Source organism: Cibotium barometz, chromosome 11 (genome assembly GCF_041138505.1).
Source record: "Cibotium barometz isolate CiBa-2024 chromosome 11, ASM4113850v1, whole genome shotgun sequence".
NCBI classification, from domain to species: domain Eukaryota; kingdom Viridiplantae; phylum Streptophyta; class Polypodiopsida; order Cyatheales; family Cibotiaceae; genus Cibotium; species Cibotium barometz.
Genome location: NC_141056.1, coordinates 17,537,350 through 17,543,522, shown reverse-complemented (window position 1 = coordinate 17,543,522; position 6,173 = coordinate 17,537,350).

The following is a 6,173-nucleotide window of genomic DNA, read 5'->3' as shown; positions in this document are numbered from 1 at the left end:
ACTTCTCAAACCACTTCATATTTCAGAGAGACCATGGGAGTCCATCTCCATGGACTATATCATGTGTTTACCTCCATTCAGAGGCAATTCTGGAATTTTTGTTAATCCAAATCCCAATGTCATTCCTTAATGAAAGCCCATGTTATAAGTGTGGATTTGAAAATGCTTTCAAGGATTGTCCCAACAGAGTGCCCTAGTGGTAGCATCAACCACTTTGATGAGCTTTAACTTGTTTAGTGTATATAAGGAAGACTTATTCACACAATCCCCCTTAATACTATCATAAGGCTCAAAGAGCCAAAGAGGAGGGCAATAGTCAGGGAACATCCACACCAATATCGTTCCAATGTTATAAATAAATAGAAAGCTCAGGCTTCAACCCCGAAGCTAGCAACTAAAGAGCCTAAGGCACAAGCCCCGACAAAGGCCCCTGAAGAGGCTAAAGGACATGAAAAGGCCACAATAGCCCCTAAAGAGGCTAAAGGACTGGAACTAGAGATCCAAAGGGAGAAAACATCAAAGAGCACATGAAAGCATAATGCACAATCCATTGTCAATGATGACATTGTGACTATTGAAAGTGGTTTGGACGAGAGCTCCAAAGGCTATGCATTCACAAAATTAGTGAGTGATCTCCTACTCAAACCCAACTCTTCCAAAAGAAAACAAGCCAAAGAAACTCAGAGAGTACCCAACCATGTGTTGGAGAAGGAGCATATAAAACAATACCAAGAGCTTATGAGGAAGGTGAAGGCTGGCTTAGACCCTACTCTTGAGCAAGCAGTAGAGCACGAACCACTAACCCTACTTGAGCATGGAACTATGAGGGAACCTCAGAGCTTTCCACCAAAGGCCTTGACCGAAACCCGTAACCATTCTCAAAAGGCCATAGAAAGAACTAGTTCTAGAGCCTCTGCCTTTGAAACTAATCCAACCAAACCCCACATTGCTATACAATGAAAGAGGACTCAATAGGAGATGAAAGTTGGCCTTCCATGGGTCATCAAAGTCACCTTAATATTTTCTCCAAGGTAATTGGTGATGACTTCATGTCGACCCCTTCAAGGCACCGCCTCCTAGGGAAGATTCAATGCACATCCCTTACATAATGTCGCACATCCAATCCCACCTCCAAGTGAGCATGAAGAGATATCCCGTGGGACATAGTAGGCCTCGCAGCCTTCTTATCCTCAGAAGTTCGAGTTCCAATAAGTTTTCCTTTACAAGCAATAGCAAAAAGAAGTAAAGGAGAAAAGAAAAGAAAACTGGGACGAGAAAAGAAAGAGCTAGTGGAATGCACATGGAAGAGGACAAAGAGGAAGTCCCCCCCCCCCCCCGCCTCGGGGCACTAACACATGACATCAAAAGAGAATTCCAACAAATCCAAGGGCACACGATGATAAACTATGCAAGAAAATGGTAGCAAAGAAGCCAAAATTGTGAAACAAGGGGGGAAAAAGGAGGAAGAAAAGCACAAAAGCTAGAGCTAAGAAGGACCAAGACAGGAGAGAAGAGGGGGTGAAGGAGAAAAGAGAAAACAAAAGGAGAGTAAATGAAGAAAGTGGAAAGAACAGGTAAATGGGACAAGAAAAGAAAGGATTGACACAATGCACGTGGAAGAGGAAAAAGAGGGAGTTCCAAGCACCAGGGGAAGGAAGAGGAAAAAGAGGGAGTTCCAAGCACCAGGGGAAAGAAGCAAGATGGAGTAGGAGGCGAAAATAGGTGTGGAGTAGCAGTAGTAGTAGCAGTAGAGCTGCGGGGGTTGTGGGCAACACAATAGTACCCACAACTCAACTCGAAGGGCAAGAAGCCCGTGGAGCTATGCCTTTGAGCATTGTATGAATACTCAAGAGTGTCCAAATATCTAGACCAATCCTTTTGGTCCAATTGCACATAGTGCCTTAGATAGTCTTCCAAGATTTGATTCACACGCTCGGTTTGTCCATCCGTTTCCGGATGGTAAGATGAACTGAATTGAGGTGTGGTACCTACGAGAGCAAACAATGTTGACCAGAAATTGCTAGTAAAACATGGATCTCTATCACTTATGATTTCCCTAGGCAAACCACATTACTTAAAGACATGTTTGAAAAAGTATCTCGCAACCACCAATGGGTAGCAAGGCCTGGCGCCCATACCGCTGCTCGATACATCAATGTCGGTGTGACTAATGTGTCAAATAGCCACCCCTTTGTCCGGGGCTCCTGAAAATGCGCCTGGTGGCACTGTCTCTCTAGCATAGCAAATGTTGCATATCCCCGTGTCAATCTAGCTCTGGCTGCTGAACCCATGAAGAAGTGTGTGGCTGCTCTGCAGAGAAGGTAATCCCTAGTAGGTACACGTATGATGTCACCACCTCCACCTGGCGTCCTGCGAGAGTGAATGTCAGCTGACTCCTACCCTGTCTCGATGTATGAAAGACCATAACCTTGGTTTTCCCAAGGTTCACAGTAAGACCCCTCTGTGTGCAGAAATCATCGAGTGCATGTAGATGCTACTGTAGAACACCTAGAGACTCACACACTAATACAATATCATCAGCATAAAGCATAATATGTACTGAGGTACCTGCTAAATCAACTCCATCTTCGCTTCCTTGTGTAATGAAGTCAGCCACCTCATCAATGTATAACCCAAATAGCGTGGGGGAAAGTGGGCATCCTTGCTTCACACCAATGGTGCTAGCAATAGTCTCGGACATACCTCCTCGACATCTGACTCGCCCAAAAACCTGCTCATATAATGCATAAATGCCCCATGTCATATCTGCTCTGGTATGCCAAGAGACTGCAGGCGGCGCTGAAAGAGCCTCTCTCGTGGTACTGTGTCAAATGCCTTGCAGAAATCCACAAAGTAGCAATAGAGCTTTCTCTTCCTCACTCTGGCCTGATCAATCATACATCTCAAAGTGAATACATGGTCAGTGGTAGAGAAAGATCTCCTGAAGCCTGCCTGCCCTGATGAGTGTAAACCTGCTCGCTCAGCATATAAGCTAAGCTCTTGCTCCAACACTGCACCATAGAGTTTGGCCAGCATGTGGCCAACCATAACCGTCCTGTAGTTGCTCGGATCGAGCATATCCCCTGTTTTGTGAATCGGCACAATGGTGTGCATCATCCACTCCGCAGGCAAACCCTCTGCTAGTGCCCTGTTAAATAGGTGTGCAAGAAAAGGAGCCAAAGAATCTACTGCATATATGAGATGCTCACCCTGCAGGCCCATATGGTCGGCGGCCCGTCCATGCTGTAGGCGGCGGATAGCTTCCTGTACTATCGAGTGGGTAAAGAAGCTAGTTGTGGTAGGTCGAGGCTCCTGTGGGCTGAGGTATAGGTGGCTGTTGTGGGGCGTGGTATAGGCCCTCTGCATATGTGTGCCATGTCTGTGGGGTCTGCAATAGGTGTCGGTGTCCGGGGCTCTCTGAAGTGCCGCCATGAGACAGGGCTATCTCTACTCATGAAGAAATGAAAGATCTCTAGCTCCTGTATCTCTGCGAAGGCCCGCCTTTTGCGGCGAGTAAGTCTCCTCATCTCTCTCCTCGACTCCTACTCTGTGATGGCTCCCAAGGCTCTCTGTATGCGGAGCCATGAGTATAGGGCTCTGCACTCATCATCATACCATCTGTTCTGGGGCATAGTCCCAGATCTCACAGGCTCTCCTGAGTGGACACGATGTGGGAAGCTCTGTAATGCAGCCGTGTGTATGAGTGATGCCAGCTGGGCTGTAATGGTATCCATGCGTGCCAGGGGATCCATGAGTAGGAGCCCATCCTCTACTCTGCCAGTGTATATGTCTGCCATGTCATGTGTGAAGTAGATGGTAGTGTGTGGCGTCAGTATGTGGGGGGCTCGTGATACTAGTGATCCGGCTAGTGAAAATGCCAAGTATGTATGATCTGCCCCAATAGGACGAGGTGGAATGGAGAATGAGGTGACAAGCTGTGATGCCTCCAAAGACCCCATAATGTAGTCTACCACCGTGCCTCCGGTCTGTGTATGACCCCCATGTGGGAAGCATGTCAGCCCTCCTGATCCCGGCCACTGTAGCATCCCGTTATAAATAATGAGACGATGCCTGGCTCCCAATTCTAGTAAGTGGTCCCCATAATGTCCTCTGTCTGGTCCAGTGTCCTCTGATGCCTGACTAGCCGCTATCTCCTCTGTCTAGTCCAGTGTCCTCTGATGCCCGACTAGCCACTATCTCCTCTGTCTGGTCCAGTGTCCTCTGATGCGCGACTAGCCGCTATCTCCTCTGGATCCACAGGGTGGAGGATCTCCATGTCATCATAGTCATACACCTCACACTGTCTGCTCTGTGTGTGGGCATTGAAGTCGCCCGTAAGAAATACTTCCCCTAGTGTAGAATAATACATAATCTCCTCTGAACAGACAAGTGTATGGCGAGGCTCCTGTCTCCTCCTCCTATGGCATGTCCTTTGTAATGACATAGGAGGATCCTGATGGAGAAAAGTAACATAGAGCCATGCATATAACCTTGTCCTGTGAGAGCTGTAAGCTGATCCACATGTATTTGGCCTCTGGATCCTGTGCTACCACTCTCAGTCTCCCCTGTAGCTCCCGTTTGCTACTCCCCCCCGACCCTCTCGTCGAGGTACCCTGGCGTGTGGTCCTCCTGTATGCTGACTCCCATTGGAATCCCTCTACTCGAGGTAGCCCTCTCTCTGGGCTCTGATGTGTCTCTGTCAGAAGTATGATGTCTCTCCGCACCATAACATGCTCCAGGGCCGGCCACCCATCAATGATGACTCGACAATCTCGATAGAAGGCCTTCTTGCCTTCTCTCCTCGCGTGTAAGACTCGTGGCATGCAAGCTCTCCTATGCTCAAGCTGCATCCTCATGAGATCATCATCCAAGAAAATAGGAGCTCCCTCTAAACCTCGTAGTATGACCCTCTTCCTCATGAAGGTGACCCTCTCCGTCTCTCCTGCAAACTGTAGGATGAGGGCTCGCTTGCATGTTGAGTCTTTCTCGGCTCTCCATGCTTTGGTGAAGGGGAGAGGGTGCTCTTCCATGTAGCCGAGCTTCATGCATAGAAGCTGTCCATCTTTCTCGGGAGTGGAGTCGTGTGTCTCGGCTATACCTGTGACTCGAATGTTGAGGCGGCGGGCATGCCTCATCTTCTCCTCCTCAATGGTGGTGTGAATGATTTGGTGTTCTTCCCTTTGAGTCTCCTCCCTCACTTCTTTACGGACGTTCTTCTTCACCACCTCAACCCATCCTGACTGCTTGGCTTCGAGTTTTCCCTCCATGTCCTTTGTGATCTCCTTGGAGATCTCTTCTTTGATGGCCGTGAGAGTGTTGTCATTGATCTCCCCTTCTTTCTTCTCAGTATTCTTGATGGCTACCATTTCCACTTTCAATGCACTCACCTCCTCCTCGAGTGCCGTGTTCTCTTGTTCGAGGTTCGTGACCCGTGCTTCGAGAGCCATGATGTGCCGGTGTAGTTTGTTCTCCACCTCATTGAGGTTGGAATCGGATGTCTTCTTGTTCTCCTTGTTGATTAGTGCCTTCAATGCTGTCTCAAGGGCCTCGAGTTTCTCTTGGAGACTCGGGGCCATTCCCCTCCAGCAGATCCAAATCACTCTGCAGTCCTTCTCACAGGTAGGGAGGAGAGAGAGAGAGAGAGAGAGAGAGTTATGTTGCTGCCTTGGGGGCCTGAGCAAGGGTGGGTGGGGAAAGTAGTGTAGCGAACAGAAGGCGCAGTGGGCGGCGGAGAGAGAGAGAGAGAGAGAGAGAGAGAGAGAGAGAGAGAGAGAGAGAGAGAGAGAGAGGGCGGGCACAGGGCAGAGGCGAACAGTGAGAGGGGGCGATAGAAGCAAACAGTGAAGCGCAGCGAACAGAAGGTGAACAGTGAGAGGGGGCGGCAGAAGCGAATAGTGAAGCGCAGCGAACAGAAGGCGAACAGTGAAGCGACGGCCATAGGGCAGATGTGAACAGTGAGAGAGGGGGCGGCGGAAGCGAACAGTGAAGCGCAGCGAAGGCGCAGCAGAGAGAGAGAGAGAGAGAGAGAGAGAGAGAGAGAGAGAGAGAGAGAGAGAGAGAGAGAGAGAGAGAGAGAGAGAGAGAGAGAGAGAGAGAGGGCGGAGAGTGAAGCGACGGGCACAGGGCAGAGGCGAACAGTGAGAGGGGGCGGCGGAAGCGAACAGTGAAGCGCG